The sequence below is a fragment of the Phaseolus vulgaris genome, chromosome 7 (assembly GCF_051622355.1).
Source record: "Phaseolus vulgaris cultivar YP4 chromosome 7, ASM5162235v1, whole genome shotgun sequence".
Lineage (NCBI taxonomy): Eukaryota > Viridiplantae > Streptophyta > Magnoliopsida > Fabales > Fabaceae > Phaseolus > Phaseolus vulgaris.
In genome coordinates, this window is record NC_143504.1 from 46,180,776 (window position 1) to 46,199,483 (window position 18,708).

Consider the following 18,708-nt stretch of genomic DNA (forward strand, 5'->3'; position numbering starts at 1 on the left):
TATATTTTCCAAAATTGATCTTAAAAGTTGGTATCACCAAATTCGAATCAAAGAGGGTGATGAGTGGAAAACCGCTTTTAAGACCAAGTTTGGACTATATGAGTGGTTGGTGATGCCTTCCGGTCTCACTAACGCACCTACATTCATGAGGCTAATGAATCATGCCTTGAGAGATTGTATAGGTAAATATGTAGTAGTATACTTTGATGATATCTTAGTGTATAGTAAAAACCTAGAAGACCATCTAAGTCACCTTAGGGAAGTTCTTCTAGTGCTTAGGAATAATAGTTTGTTTGCCAATAGGGATAAGTGTACTTTTTGTGTGGATAGTATAGTTTTTCTAGGCTTTATAGTAAACAAAAAGGGGGTACATGTTGACCCCGAGAAAATTAAAGTCATCCAAGAGTGGCCAACTCCACAAAATGTAAGTGATGTGAGAAGCTTTCATGGTTTAGCTAGCTTTTATAGACACTTTGTGCCAAATTTTTCAAGCATAGCTTCACCTCTCAATGAGCTTGTAAAGAAAGATATTACATTTTGTTGGAATGAAAAGCATGAGCAAGCCTTTCAAAGGCTAAAGGCTCAACTTACCAATGCACCCATTCTAGCACTACCAAATTTTGCTAAAACTTTTGAGATAGAATGTGATGCATCGGGAGTTGGCATAGGTGCGATTTTGCTACAAGGTGGGCATCCAATTGCTTATTTTAGTGAAAAACTTCATAGAGCCACCCTTAACTGCCCCACCTATGACAAAGAGCTCTATGCACTTGTGAGGGCCTTAAAGACTTGGGAACACTATCTTGTTTCAAAAGAATTTGTTATTCATAGTGATCATGAGTCTTTAAAATATTTGAAGGGCCAACACAAGCTCAATAAAAGACATGCAAAATGGATGGAATTTCTTGAACAATTTCCTTATGTTATCAAATACAAGAAGGGAAGCACAAACATAGTGGTGGATGCTCTCTCAAGGAGACATGTGCTCTTTTCAAAACTTGGTGCTCAAATTCTTGGATTTGACCACGTAAAAGAACTTTATCAAGAAGACCAAGACTTTGCATCCATCTATGCTAAATGTGAACATAGAGCACAATAAGGTTACTATGTGACCGAGGGTTATCTTTTTAAGGAAGGCAAACTTTGTATTCCCCAAGGTACACATAGAAAGCTTCTTGTAAAAGAATCACATGAGGGGGTCTCATGGGCCATTTTGGAGTTGACAAGACTCTTGATCTTTTAAAAGGAAAATTTTATTGGCCACACATGAGAAAAGATGTCCAAAGACATTGTTCTAGATGCATTTCATGTTTAAAAGCAAAATCTAGAACAATGCCTCATGGACTATATACCCCTTTACCGATTGCAAATGCTCCTTGGGAAGATATTAGCATGGATTTCATCTTAGGACTTCCTAGGACTGCAAGAGGTCATGATTCCATCTTTGTGGTAGTGGATCGTTTTAGTAAAATGTCACATTTTATTCCTTGCCACAAAGTGGATGATGCTCAAAATATTTCTAGACTCTTCTTTAGAGAAGTGGTGAGACTTCATGGTTTACCAAGAAGTATAGTATCCGATAGAGATCTTAAGTTTATAAGCCATTTTTGGAAAACCCTTTGGGGAAAGCTTGGCACAATACTACAATTTTCAACATCTTGTCATCCCCAAACGGATGGCCAAACCGAAGTAGTCAATAGATCTTTTGGTACTATGCTTAGGGCAATCATGAAGGGTAACCACAAATCTTAGGATGAGTACCTTTCCCATATTGAATTTGCTTACAATAGAGTAGTTCACAAAACTACTAATGCTTCTCCTTTTGAAGTTGTATATGGATTTAACCCTATTACACCCTTGGATTTGTTACCTCTTCCTAATCCACAAGAATTTGTGCATAAGAAAGGAGTTATCAAAGCCGACTTTGTTAAGAAACTACATGAGAAGGTTAAACTCCAAATACAACAACAAAATGAAAAGTATGCAAAATACAACAATAAAGGGAAGATAGAAATAATTTTTGAGGAGGGAGACTTAGTTTGGCTTCATCTTAGAAAAGATAGATTTCCTACTAAGAGAAAGTCCAAACTTAGTCCCCGCGATGATGGACCCTTCCAAGTCCTTAAGAAAATCAATAATAATGCTTACAACTTGGATTTACCTATTGAATATGGAGTACATGATACTTTTAATGTAATTGATTTATCTCCATTTGTAGGTACCAATGAAGATGATGATGATTTGGATTTGAGGACAAATCCTTTTCAAGGGGGAGGGGATGATGGAAGAGGGCCAAGCACCACCTTAAAAGAAGGTCATCCACAAAGATATCTAGGGCTAGCCACAAGGGCAATGACCAAGAGGCTTGATGAGGATTGGGACAAGGCCTTCGATGGTAGAGAAACCTATCTTTACATGTTCCAAGAAGCCCAACATCAAGCGTAGCATAGCTTTAATTTCTTGTCCAAATAGTATAGAATTTACTTTTGTAAAATTGTTTAAATTGCAATTAGGATTAAACTAGGTTTACCTAAGTTAGCTTACGGTTTCTAGAACCTACTAAACTAACTTAGGCCAACCATGTGAAGGATAGGCGCACCATGTGCTCACATTTCCCATGTGCTCCCATGTGCTCACATTTGCATGTAATTTGGCTAGCATTTCCTCTTCATTTACATTTGCATTTTCGGTCCTCCAAGGCTACTTAAGGAGGAGCCTACCTCATGTTTTGATAAGATTAATTTGAGTAATGAAATGCTACCAAAATGTGTCATTCTTACTCCCTTGCCTAAAATCTCTCTAGATTTAGGTCTTTAATCTTCAACCCTTTCACCTACCAAAGAGAGCTGGCCGAACCTCTCTCACTCTCCTACTCTTCATGCACCTCCAAGGCTACCACAACTCTTAGGAGAGCCTTGCTCCACCTACAACCCATTGAAGCTTCCGCAAACCACCACAAAAATCGTAAAAGAGAAGAGCTCAATGTCATCATCCATTGTTATTATTTGATCAGAAATTCACTACCGCCTTTTCTCCTTTTGACCGCGTTCCATCTTCACTTCCCATTTCCCCTTCCTTATTTCTTTTAGTAAATTCTAACACCTTGATATAAGACATGGCTTGGAGATTTATATCCGCCATATCTGATGGGAAAAAACGCATGCGGAAGCAACACACACAATCACAAATCAACTGCATAAAATAAACAACACAAAATTTAACGTGGTTCAGTTGCCAATTAGGTTTTCTATTTGTTCCAATTTTATTACAAACACAAAGATCTCTTAAATAGATATTATAGAAGGGACACAATAATTAAGTCCACTCATGAAAACATGGTGTCTAGTCAGCCTAGCCCAGTTGGTCCTAGCTTCACATTCAACAATCTCCCACTTGAAGCCACGAAACAATGTTCACATGCGCTTCAACTTTGTACATGTACTTCTGTAATTTGTCAACGAAACTCAATGTTCCACCTCTAGCTGCTAATCATCTTGAAGACTTCGTTGAAACTCCCCTAAGTTTCAACACATTCGTCATGACTGAAACTACCACTGACCCGTCATATGTTCCTACCGACTCCCACTTACACGAAATGTCGGATCTTGGAATAGTCTGAGAACAAACATACTCCATACTCAACAATTGTAATAATGGTTCTCCTAACCCATTGCCATAAGTACCTTTGACTGGTTTACCTAAACCTTTCCATGCTCGTTCATCCTGAATCTGACATGTGGCTCTGGGTTTCTCTCTTGTAAAGACAACCCTCTTCTGCCCACGAGATTTTGTGAACCGGACTTTGTTTATCTTCTGAATTGGGACGGTCACTCCCACATACGATAATCCGACCATATACAACGAATCTCTCTTTCTTTTGCAGGCCATGACAAAATTTTCCTTGATGACCTTCCACTGTTGATTTCTGAACTTCACATCATGTCCCTGTTCGTCCAACTGCCTAACAGAAATCAAACTTTTCTTTAAGCTTGGAACAACTCTGACATCCTTTAAAGTCCAGAAATTAACTGGCGTCTTCAACACTATATCACCCATGCTCGTAACATCAAGAGTTTTGTTGTCCGTTAATCTTACCTTTCCAAAGTCCCGAATAACTATATTCTGCAATGCTTCACTGCTGTGGGTTGCATGAAATGAAGCACCAGAATCCACAACCCAAAAATCCACACTGTTATCCGCGCAACAGACTAAGAGGTCCTCGTCCACGAAGTCTTTTGCAATGTTGACTTGTTTATCATTTAGGCATTGATTTATGAAATGTCCCACCTCCTTGCAGTTCCAACATGTTACACTTGAGCAAATTTTGAGTCTTTGAGTGACTCATTCTTCTGATCTTGCTTCCACTACCTCTGATATTTCTCTTACCTCTTACGACATTTAGCCAATCACTAGATAATTTCCAAGAACTCCTTCTTCTTACATCCTCGCCAAGAACGAGATCACGAATCTTCTCAAAAGTGAATCTATCGGGTCCCGCTGAACTGGTAACTGTTGTAACCGTTCTGGACCAACTGTCAGGTAATGACGATATCAATAGTAAAGTTTGAACTTCATCATCGAACTTAATGCCCACTAACATAAGTCTGGCTAAGATCGAATTCATTTTATTGATGTGCTCAGTAACTAAACTAGGCAATCCTAAATTTGCATTTTCCACCAACTGAAATCTATACCATCGAATTTTTCAATTCGAAACTTCCCGTCTTCTGCCATCTCAAACGACTAGTCGAGATACTCAATACAACTAATTTTGCACCACCCAAAATAACAAACCAACCGACCTGGTCGCGGTCCCCACTGCATTGGCGCTCCGCCGTATTGGACCGCAGTTGCCAAGACGCGCATCGCCGCTGTTCGCACTCCGCACTTCATGGCACGCTCCGCACCACCACCGTTGCTGGTCACCGTCATCGCACTGCACTCCGTGCTGTCTCATACCAACACACCTGTAGAACACATAACAACCCTAGCTTTGGGACGCCGTTGTCGCCCTTGCAAAACCCTAGCTCTGGGACGCCATTGTCGCCCATGCAAAACCCTAGCTTTGGGATGCCATTGCTGCCCTTGTAAAACCCTAGCTTGGGAAGCCGCTGCTGCCCATGCGAAATCTTAGATTTGGGATGTCGGTGCCGCCCATGCAAAACCCTAGCTTTGGGACGTTGTTGTCGCCCCTGCGAAACCCTAGCTTTGGGATGCCGTTGCAGCCACAATTTTCACGTCTCGTCGATTAATTTCTACTGATCGGATCTCTAGTGTGTAAACGAACCAAGCTCTTATACCACTTGATGGGAAAAAAAACGCACGCGTAAGCAACACACACAATCACGAATCAACTGCAAAAAATAAACAACACAAGATTTAACGTGGTTCGATCGCCAATCTACAACCTACGTCCACGGGCAACTAATTAGGTTTTTATTTTTTTTGTTACAAGCATAAAGATCTCTTAAATAGAGATTATAGAAGGGACACAATAATTAAGTCCACTAACTAAAAATTGTGTCTAATCAGCCTAACCCAGTTGGTCATGGCTTCACACTCAACAATATATGTCGATCTCTTTTTCACCAACGACTCACCGAACGCCCCCAATCTCAATCCCCTAATAAAAGCCTTCACACACATATCTTCATTAGGCTGAGGAATTTGTACTACCACCTCGTTGTAACGCATGTACTATTTTACCAACTCTCCTTTTGATTGTTTTACCTCAAACAAATGTGCCATGATAAGAGGTTTGGCTTTATTTTTCGCAAAGTGCGTAACAAATAACTGCACAAAAACTTACAAAGAAGTAATCGATCTCTCAAGCAGGTTACTAAACCAATCCAAAGCAGTACCTACCAAAGATCCAACCAATATTTTGCATCGGAGAGCATCCGAGCCTTCATGAATTAACATTTGTGCCCTGAACGTTTTTATATGAGCATTCAGATCCTGCATTCTCGTGAATGAACTAATTTTGGGAAAAACATAATTCGTCAGAATTGGTTCATTCACAATACATTCTGAAATGGTTGGAAATTTGGCTTTACCTCCTCCATCACCCGCTTTCCAGCCACTCGTTCATCTACTCACCTTTGCAACTCCTCATTTCGCCTTTGAAGTTGTTCCTGTCCTCTCATTTCTTCCTCCATTCTTTGTCTGGTCTCATCATGCAATCTTCTAAACTCCTATGCCCGCTCATCATTTTGTCTCCTTATAGTCTCCATCATTTCCATTAACATACGAACTGCATCTGGTGAAGATCCTTCATTATGGACTCCACCAGCTTCTTCCTTCATTGTCACGTGTCTCGACCCTCTCATGTCATTCTTAAATCAGCACATGTGAAATAAAGAAAATTTTAAGTATATTGTAGAGGTAGGCAAAATTTTAACTAGCCCCACAGTGGGTGCCAAAATGTTCTAGACAGGCAAGTGGACGACCTTAACCCAGAACATTCAAGAACAAGTGTGGTCTTAACCTAATTTGTAATATGTCAATCTGTAAGGTTTCACCTAATATATATGGAGTTAGTCTTAACCTCCATGTTTATCGTTACGATTCTCTCTTTACTAACTAGTTAATGTTAATTACTTTAGATTCTCTGTTTCATACTATTCCTTTCATATTGTAGATTGGAATCTTACCCTTAGGCTTTGTTTGGATTGGGGAGTGGAAAGTTGAAGGTGTGGGAGAGTGAGAGTGTGAGAAGAAAGTGTGAAAAAAGTGAGTGTGTTTGGATTAAGGTATGTTAGAGTGGATGTGTGAAGAAAGTTTATTGAGATACATGAGTGATGTGATGGTTGTAAAAGTATTTTAAATTATTTTGAATAGTGTAAATTGTAAGATTACAAATTTACCCTTATATATAAAAAAAGAATAAATAATTATTAATTTTGTGCTTTGTTAATTAAAATAATTTAAAGTTCCATTTATAAATAAAAGAAAAAAAATGTAAAATTCAAAGAAATAATTATATATAATTTTAAATGTAAGTATAATTTTATTATTTTTCATTTTATTGATTTAAATTAATTTTTTTACTTAATTTAATTTATTTAGATAATTTTAATATTATTTATGATTTTATAAATTATATTATGTTATATATATATATATATATACACAAAATTATTATTAATAATAATTTTCATTATTAATATTAGTGTATGAGAAAGTAAGGGTACCATGGTCTTTTCATTTCATTCACTCTTCTTTCTCTTTAATTATGAGAGGATCCTAAATACCCTCAATCTCCCCCTCTCATAAAAGCAAACAAGGTGACACCCATTCACCCTTACACTCAACCTCCATCACCCTAAAAACAAACACACACTTAATGATCCTTGGACTAGGCTCATGACCCAACAAGAGGCAAGAGGAAAAATTTAATGATAAGTTAAAAAAATATTATTCAATTAAAAAATATAGAACAATGTAATATATATATTGAACATATATATATATATAATTGAAAGATGAATTACTTTTACATGATTAAATTTAAATATGTAATAAAATTATGAAGGTTAAGCTCACGCTTGTTTAAAAATTGTGTGGCCAATCCGTTGACTAAGCTCACACTTATTTGAATAAACAATATAAAATATACTTTTGTGTGGGCAACATGGAGACTAAGCTCACGCATGTTTAAAAATTATGTGGCCAACATGTAGGCTAAGCCCATGCTTATTTAAATAAACAATATAAAATATAATTTTATGTGGGGAGCCTGTAGGCTAGACTTACGCAAAAAAACACATCATTTGTGTCCCACACACCCGCCACTATTTTTATGTCGAGCATATTAGCTTCCAAATTTTAATGATAACTATATTTTTGCGTCCATTTATTATAGCTAATGTCCCTTTTTGATCCATGCTAATAAAGATATTTTTTGTAGTGAGATACGTGGAGGGAAAGTATCACAAAAATAATTCAATTTATGTTAATAATTTTGATTAGTTCGAAGTTGTCCAACATTGAATCATTTGGCGAAACTAGTTTAAAATAGAAATATTCAAACCATTTCTTTCTTAATTTGATTCGGGCAGAATTTTCTTAAAAGCGAATGACTCTTTTCGGCTAATACTAAACATTCATTTGAGAATAGAAAATAGAAAGAAAACTTTGTCTGTGTGCGTGGGCGAAAAACAAACCAATCGATTGATGAATACAATTTTGTTAAAATCTATAAAAGTAACATTTCTCAAAACCATTTATTCTACTTAAAAGTTATTAAATTTTGTAAAAAGTAAAACTAATATTTTATAAGCCCAAATTACTTTTAACATAATCGCACATATTAATAAAATTAATTAATTTTATCATAAATCAATATTATTAATACACCGAATTTACTTTATTATCAAGGAATTTTAATATTTTATTTATTAATAAAAGAAATACCCATATCATAATATTTAATATAAATAAAAATAAATGATTTTTTTTAAATACCCATTTCATAATTTTTTTCCAAATCCCTAAATTTAGAATTTATGAGTTTTTTCCATCACCGTGAGTAGGAAATATTCATGGATTGTGTTTATTAATCTTTCATCGGATAATATTTTTAACCAAAAAATTTTTTGGGACAATAATGTATTTTTAGAAAAAAAATAAGGGATCTTAAAAAGTGTACCTTAGTGTTTTTGTTTATTTGTTTGTTGGTGAAGGGACATCTAGGACCAGAGAACCGTTCAACTACCAACTTACCCTGCATGGTTGTTCTTTCTGAATTAGGAAGAATGGTCCAAACAAATAATGCACTAATATATAATTCAAGCCCTATTTAATTATTTTTAAATAAAATCTATGGCAAAGATTAATATGAGATTATTATACTAAAAAAAATTCAGTAATACTTTTTTTTTAACTATCTAGGCCGGATGGTTGAAAGGTTAAAAGACTGAAAGACTGAAAGGTTAGTAGGCCGAAATATTGACCAAAAGGTAGAAATGTCAGCAATTAAACTGAAAAATCAAATACGAAATGAATAAATGATACATTATTGTAACAAAGCCCATTAAATAGGCCCAAAACACAAAAAGTATGTTTAAAGAATATTAAGTACAAAGAGTAAAAGGTCAATTAAGTTTAAGGTCCAATAAGAAAGTACTATAAATAGGTGACCAACCTAAGAGGTAAGTAGAGTGAATTTTATCTGATAATTAACTAAAATCAATTCTGACTTTATCATCGGAGCTCCTTGCAGGTACACACACTTACTTGTGAGCGGATACCGAGACCAAAAGTCGAGAGATCCAATTGACCAAGTCCAGCGAGTGAGAGTCAATAAATCATACCCAAGTCTAAGCCTAAATCAAAGGAATAGTAAGCTGAAAGCCCAAACCGAGATAGAAGACCGAGAAATCAACAGGTTCAGAAGAAAGAAGAAGTTTGTTTCTTTACTTTTTGTTGAAGTTGGTGGAAGCTTGATGAAGGAGATGGACCAAGGAGGGCTCCAATGGAGCTATGGTTTCGGGTGCATGAGAGGTAGGGAGAGTGATTGGTTGGCCCATATCACTTTGAGAGGTGAAGAAGAAGATCAAGGTGTCCTATAGAGTCTAGACAAGGGAGTGAGAAAGCTTGCAAACTTGGGTAACAATTCACTCATTTATTCATCTTAGAAAAATGAGAACCAAGCACCTCAATTTATAGGAGAGAGGGTTGAACATTTTGGAGCCAAAGTTTGAAAATTCAAAATAAAACTCTCCAATGAGAAGGTGTCATATGGACTCATGCTTTCCATGTTTAGCTCATACCTTCCATGCTAAATCCTCTCCACTCCTAGGCTGCCATGTGGACGTCCATGTGCTCCATGCCAAGGTAATTTTCGTCCTCTAATATACCCTAGATGTTTTCAGGTTACATTGGGCTGAAAGATGCCCAATTGTTACCCTAACTAGTCACTTTTAACCCCTAATTATACCTATTTTACTGTTGGCCCAAATACAAGCTAAAAAACCTATGCTACTTGGCCCAAATATTTGGTCCAATTATTTTATGCTACTAGGATCAATACATGGCCCATGAAATCTTAAACAACTTTATATAATTTATTTAAGCTAAAGTTTGGCTAAAAAATAATGTTGACTAGTCGGCTGAAACTCAGTCTTCTTGTATTCTTCTAACCAAAGTTCTAGTTTATGTTTTGATGAGTTGGAGGTCTTCTCGGATATGTTTGTACATTACTTCATCCTAGAGTTGTCCTCTTGATTGGGCCTACAAAAATAAACAAAAGTCCAATTAGACCCATATTTGCAAATAAATCCATAAAAACCTTTATGTCTTCATCCTCCTTATTATGTGATTGTGTGTGATTGGGGACTCTGCCATCAAAATTGTGTGGTTGGGGGCTTTTCCATCAAAATTACTTACTAAAATGGATTAAATTATTGTCTCGAAAAATGATAAATAATTACAAGTAGTTTTACAATATTTAAAAAATATATATAACTATTGAATGCTGAAGGATAATGCGAGTTTAAGATATGCTCAAACTATTTGATATATATATATATATATATATATATATATTATTTTCAATAATTAAAAAAATAAAATTTAATACATGAATTATATGAGAGCTTTTGTAGACTAGTTTATCTACAAATTAAAAATTATAAAGAAATTATAAGAGCTTTTACAAATTAATTTATGCATAAAATAATTTTAACTTCGGTTGAATCATTCTTTTCATTTTTCCTTTCCATTAATCTTTAGGGTCTCCAAGACAACAAGTTCATTAGGCAGAAGAAGCAGTCATCATGGATGAAAGACTATGATAATTGTGTCTTCGGTTTTAGAATACCAGGCACGCTTTGAAAAAATATGTAACTATGTCAGGGGTTTGTCCTTAGAAATCATTTTGAACGGTTTCACTTCAGACCTCCATCCCGAAATTCGAAGGAAACTTTCTATACTAAATCCCTATTCCATTTTTCAGGCTATTGGCCTTGCCAAACTCATTGAGGAAAAAATCAAAGACTCCAAACCTAAAACCTTTCGTTCACCAAACCTTACTAATTTTCAGCACCATACCACGAATAACTTACACCACCCACCCTCTTCCAACATCCACTACTACCCAAACCAATCTGAATCATCCTGTTGTACCCTATAACCCACTACCCGCTCTTAACATACCTATTAAACGTATCACAACTGCACAACTTCAGGAAAGAAGAGCATTAGGTCTATGATACAACTGCAATGAGAAATTCTACCTAGGCCACAAGTGTTCTAGCTTTAGATTTCTATTACTCCTAGGCAACACTGATTGTCCCTCTGACTCTACTAAAGAAACCCTAGAACCCACACATACGGATGACATGATCCATTTCCACCTTTCACCCCATGCTCTAAACGACAACCTCTCACCACAAACCCTCAAATTCACAGGTCTCATCCAAAACCTTCCAGTCACAGTCCTAATAGACTCAGGTAGCTCACACAACATTTTACAACCCCGCATTGCCCATCACCTCCATCTACCCATCTCACTTAGTCCCTCATTTACAATCATGGTTGGAAATTGAGCATTTATCACATGTCAAGGCATTTGTCCCTCAGTTAATATTGTTCTCCAAAACATTACCTTCACAATTCTTCTTTACCTCTTCCCAATTGAAGGAGTTGATGTCGTTTTAGGGATTGATTGGTTGCGCACCCTAGGCCAAATTGCAGTTGATTTCTCTATTCCCCAGCATAGCCTTCACCCACCTCAACCAAAAGATCACTCTAAAAGCCACCACACCCACCACACCAACCCCAACTACCTATCATCAGTTTTGCCAACTCCTTTCCACTAAAGCCATGGCATCCATCCATCCTTTATCCATTAACACACCATCAGATTCCTCCCTACCTCTAGAATTCAGCATACAAACCCCATCCTCTCATTTATACTCTCTGCCTATTTCAATACAATCCATCCTACTTCAACATCAAACCATTTTTCAAATTCCTTGAGGCTTACCACCTCCACAACCCCACAACCACCACATACCTCTCCTCTCCAACACTTCCCCCATCAATGTCAAACCCTATCGCTACCCTCACTCACAAAAAAACACCATATCTGCCCTCATTCAAGCAATGATTCACAAAGGTATTATCAAACCAAGCACTAGCCCTTTCTCCTCCCTGATTCATTTGATAAAGAAAAAAGATGGTACATGGCACTTTTGCATATACTACAAAACCTTAAATGCAGCCATAATTTGTGATCGTTTTCCATTCCCACCATTGATGAATTGCTAGATGAATTGGGTTCAGCTACTATTTTCACTAAGATTGACTTATACTCTATATACCATCAAATTCTCCTCACCCACAGATACTCACAAAATAGCCTTCAGAACAATGGATGGATACTATGAATTCCTAGTGATACCTTTTGGCTTGACAAATGCACCATCGACTTTTCAAACAACAATGAATGATCTCCTAAGGCCTTATCTCAGACGGTTTGTTCTTGTTTTTTTAATGATACTTTAGTCTACAGTCCCACATTGCAGGACCACCTAACTCATTTAGAGCTTATTTTGCAATTATTAAAACAACATCATTTCTTTGTTAAGCTATCTAAATGTAGTTTCGCTACCACCCAAGTTAGCTATCTGGGCCACCTGATTTCATCTATAGGTGTGGCACCAGACCCAGAAAAAAATTCAAGCAATCACAAGTTGGTTACAACCACGTTCACTCACGAATTTACGAGCTTTCCTCAGCCTCACTGGTTTTACAGAAAATTCGTTTACCACTTTGCCACTCTTGTGTCTCCGCTCACCAATTTATTACAACACAAACAGTTTATATAGACATCAGCAGCACAAGAGGCTTTTCAAATATTACAATCACACATGGCAAAGATTCTTACATTACGCCTTCCAGACTTTCAACAACCCTTCACCGTGGAGACAGACGCCTATGTCATAGGCGTGGGTCATCCTCAGCCAAGCCAACCACCCCATAGCTTTCTTCATAAAAAAGTTATGTCCTTGTTTTCAATCCGCATCAGTTTATGTCCGAGAAATGCATGTCATTACAAAAGCAATTAAAAAAGTGCCATCAGTATTTATTAGCACACATTTCACCATTTTCATAGACCAAAAAAGCCTCAACACCCTGTTATCCCAAACAATCCAAACCCCAGAACAACAAAAGTGGACTGCCAAGTTACAAGGATATGACTTTAAGATAGTTTACAAACTTGGCAAAACAAATGTCGTAACTGATGCCCTTTCTTGCCAAGAATCGACGCCCAAGCCAGTGTTTTTGTCCATCTCATCTCCCATCTCGACCATCTTCCAATACCTCCAACAATACTTTTCCACCATTGACGGCCTCCAAATAATACAACAATACACTCACAACCAACCTTCACCATCTTTATTCCACACACATAAAAGACTGTTATTTTTTTTTTTGCAACAAAGTTTTTCTTCCGGAGGCCAACAATTTTTGCCAACAAATCCTCCGAGAATGCTAGGAATCCCCCACCGCAGGTCACTCAGGTTTAAAACCCACATTGGCGCGAGTAGCTGCCTCTGTCTACTGGCCAGGATGGACGATGGACATCAAGACCTTTATACAACAGTGTTCCCCATGCCAAAGCAAAAAGTACCTGCCAAAAAAAAGTCAGGGGTTAATCAAACCTCTTTCAATACCAATTCAAGTGTGGGAAGACTTATCCATGGATTTTATTACACACCTACCTTCATCCGCAAAGCACACAGTCATTTGGGTCATTTGTGACCGACTCATCAAATACAACCACTTCCTCATGCTTCCAACTAAGTACACAGCTTAGAGTATTGCATGAAGATTCTCAAGCGAAAAAGGTCGCCTTCACGGGATTCCCAAATCCATCGTGTCTAACCGTGAACCCATTTTTATTAACAACTTCTGAAAAACATGTTTCAAGCACAAGGCACAACCCTCAAGTTCAGTTCATCATACCACTCCCAGGCAGATGGTCAAACAAAAGTGATAAACAAAGGCTTAGATGCATACCTTCGTTGTTTTACCAATGACCACCCCAACTTGTGGTATCACTTTCTTCACCTTGCGAAATTGTGGTACAACACATCCCATCATTCAGCCATAGGCACATTACCCTTAACTGCGCTTTACGGTCGTTTACCACCATCAACTTTGGATTTGCTACATACCCCACGCTCCGGAACCACCATGACCGAGTTCCTCCACCAACACACCCTCATCATACACGAATTGAAGAAGCATCTTCAGTGCACGCGCCAACGCACGTGGGACAACGCTGACTGCCATCGCTCCAACGTGTCCTTCAACGTCGACGAATGGGTGTGCTCCGCCTCCAACCGTACCAATAGTAATTCGTGGAATGTCACGCTTCACCTAAGCTCACGTCACACTACTCCGGACCATATCAAATCCTTCGCCATATAGGCATGGTGGCGTATGGACTCCGACTGCCAACGATTTCGAAGATCCACCCTGTCTTCCGTGCTTCGTTACTTCAAAGCTACAAAGAACCCCACCCTTACACCTTTCAAACTCAAGTGCAATCTCTCTGCCCATTGAAAATAACTCTAACTCAAACACTCTCTCACCTAATTCACTAGCCGCACCAACCCTGTCCACAGAAATTAATGTTAACTCACACCTCCTCTCACCTAATTCACTAGTCACACCAACCCTGTCCACTGAAATTAATGTTAACTCACACCCCCTCTCACCTAATTCCCTAGTCTCACCATCTTTCTTAGTCAATGGTCATTTGCCACGTCAAAAGATGCACATGGAAAGGCACCTCGTGATGTGATTCCACTAGCCATATAGAGAAAGGTTATTGACCTTCTTAGGAATCACCTTGAGTTGGACATTATAGAGGCACTTTTCTTAGAGTTGGATCATTGTTCTAAGACAAGAACTCACCAAAAACTAGTACCAAATCCCAAACTCATTTGGATGAACCAATTGTAGTCAAATTGAACCGAACAAAAGAGCAAGAAAAGCAAAGGAACAAGATGAATGGACAGAAATATAAAACTGCCGAACCAAAACTCATAAAAAACAGCAAGAACACCAAACCAAAACTCAAGAACACAAGCTAACAAAAACAATAGAAAGAGGAGGAAGGAAGGAGAAGAGAGTGCTCATGAAGATGGAAGGATGTTGGATGATCTCGCCACTAGAAGTGTGGAATGCTCCTAGATAAGAGTGATGCCGCCACTTGAGGACTCCATTGATCCATCAAGATAAGACTAGAGAAGAAGGCTCCAAAAGCTCTCCAAAGTTCACTCAAAATTTGAGTAGAGTTTTCTTAGATTAATTCCAATCTGAATTTTACAAAGAGAGCACCTCTATTTATAGCCTAAGGTGCTGAAAATGCAAGCTAAACAATTTCAAAATTCCCTCCCAAAACATTCTAGAACCGGTGCCTATTCCATGCATGAGGAAGGTGTGACTCTTTCCTTCACTTTGGAACCTCCTATTCTACTCCTACACCTATCTACTAATACACCCCCCTAAAGTTCCTAACTAAAGCCTAAAAGATGCTAAAACAAAAGAGGTTTCTAATGTTTCCCTCTAAGCATCTTCAACTAAAGAAATTACAAAAAGAGAAAATAAATGTCCTCTAGCTCCCAAAGCTTTGAACATGCTTCTTGTAATCCTTTGAGGTGGACTTTGACCTCCATGGGCGTCTTCTATTTGTGCCTCCACCTCGTCTTGATCTTGTTGATTGGCCTCCATGTCCTCTTGAGCTTGATCTCCATCACCTCGAGCCCCTCTTCCACTCAACAATCTAGAACACTCCATATAACCTCCCAATTAACCTTAATATCAACCCCACCAACTTACAATTCCCAAGCCCAACCCAATATAACATCCCTACCCACTTTGAGGACAAAACATCTCCACAAATGAACGGAAATGTTAGAGCATTGGTCTCCCAAAATAGCAAGCCCACTAGGCAGAAGAAGCAATCCTCATGGACGAAAGACTATGTTCAGTAATAGATTAGGAGCATTGTCTTGTGTGATATTGATTGTAGAGCCTTCGGGCCCAATGACTTGTATCAGCACACATCATCTCCTATTAAGGGGATGAAAAACGTAAATAAAGAGATAAGAAAAGTTTCATAACCTAAAGTAGAATATTTAGAATTTAATCTCCCTCTTAGTCGGCAACAGTAGTCATAACCTATCATCTTCCATGTTTTTATTTTTAAGTGACACGAATATTCACTTTTTTTTCACTAGGCTAAGTTTATTAAAACTTGAGAACATGATAATGAAACCAAATTCTATTCAGTCAGAAGTTGATCTGACAAACTTATACCAATACTGGTGACGACCAAGAAAGAATGTATGTTATGGATTTGGATTCATTTTCCTTTTACTACATGTATACAATTATATATATATATATATATATATATTTTGTACTCTCCAGATAAAAACCATTAATGACAATATCCGAAAGTTCGAGAGATCGAAGGATGTAACCACGAGATATTTTCGGTCAACAAAATACCATGTGATTAATATGAAACGAATGATTTCAATTATAAAATAGGAAAATTTTAAAAAAATTACCAGCATTGATATTGTACCAAAGCCCAAAGTTAAGCCCAAAATATAAGAATAAACTCAATAAATACAAAGTACAAAAAGTAAAAGCTCAATAAAGACGATAAGGCCTAATAAAAAAGAAGTATAAATAGGTAACTTGATTAAAATATAAGTAAGATAGCAAGTACACCTACCTGTCCGAGAGAGTCGAGATCCACCTATTCGAGAGAGCCAAGACCAACCTGTCTGAGGAAGTTGAGACCAACTTATTGAGAGGAATCGTAACTAACCTGTCAAAGAGTACCAAGACCCACCTGCTAGAAGAAACCAGAAGACCATGAAGAAGGAAGGATCAGAAGTGTTGAAGTTATAGTTATTTTATCTTGTGTTAAGTCCTATAAATATATATATATATATATATATATATATATATATATATTATGTATTTAAGTATTAGTTGTTTATTCACATTTGTCTAGAAAAAATTATGAACTAAAGAAAAAAAAAACTCATTTTGTAATCAATTAATGAGATTTTCATTCTAGATTATGTTGTTAGGTTAATGTAGTGATATTAAGAGATAAAAAAGCATCGTATTTGTAGGAACTTTATTTGGAAAAGTTTGATAAATAAAAGAAAGGGTCACCTTATCACTTAGGATACTATTTTGCACTTTAAAGGACAAAAAAGTTATTTACATCTCAAATTATCATAGTAATAACTTAGGAAAAAACTTTAGATAAAGACTATGCATGTTAGTCAATAATATAATGTATGGTAATCATTCTAACTTAAGTATTGAGTTATATTATACTTTCTATATTAATATTTAAATAAGAAATATTAAGTCTTTATGATAAAAGAAAGAAAGACAAATATAAAAAAAAATCATAAATCTATTTAAAAGTGTCAAAAAGGTTAAACATTAAATAAAAAACAAATGTTCGATGAAGACTAGATGACACACACAAAAAGATATATAAAGTGTAGATAACAAACACAAAAATACACTAAGAGATAAGACAACGTTAAGGATAAGAAATAGAAATTGTATACACATGAATACCACACAAGACACAATTTTAATTGCTAACATATATAAAGCACTAGACAGAGGATATGTACTCAATGACTATTGTATCTAAGCCATTCTATATGCATTTTTACTCTTTATGAAATAACATTTATAAAGTTTCTTAGTGCAAGACCAATAGATCATCTATTGCATAGAGAACAACAGTTCTTTGTTAAAGTTTCACTTTATAAAGTATTTATCTCTCTTACAAGAAGTGTTGATATATATTGAGAGTTTTTCTTATAATCTTCTTAAACAACTTCTATTGCAAATCAAAAGTGACAAATGTAGAATACTCGAGAAAGTCAAAAGAGACTTAGTATAAGAGAATACATATATCCTAAGGGAAGATAAATGGATATCCATGAGTGACTTTATGTACTTAGTTTAAGTTATAAGTGAGAGTATATAGTACTTGTAATCATTATTTGATTAGTGGAACCCTTTATAAATTATAAAGGAAAATTTGATATAGGACATGTTGTAGTGAATCAATATAAAATTCTTAAATCTTGTACTATCCCATTTATTAATCTTGTATCACTCATTCGTTGTTTTACACAAGCATCTTGTGAAAAGTCTTTTTGAATTAACCTTTTTCAAACCATTAGACGATGCCCTTAAACATTTAATTATTTTCTTATTGTGAAAAAATTTCAAAGTGTTCTCAAAATCTCTATTTAAACCCTCAGACTCTTTCTCATTTCTAAAGTTCACTTGTTATTTCAATCTTAGGCTAACACACAAAAGAAGTTAACATTTTGTAATAGGTCGCCAACATACTTAATATTTTGAAACAATCCCCTAATAACTCCTTTAAAATTAATATTGTTTGTTGTTTTTTAGAACAAAATGGTCAAACTACTTTTGTAATCAACACTCTAGTGAAATTTTTTCAAAAAGTTTTTAGTGTAATAAGATTCTTATACTGCTACTTGGAATGATAAAGATAAGTTAGGTTTCAAATCCTTTAAAATGTTGAATTTTATTTCCATGCTCAAACTAACTTCACAAATAATAACTCAAGAAAACACTATAGGTAAAGACTATTCACACCAAACA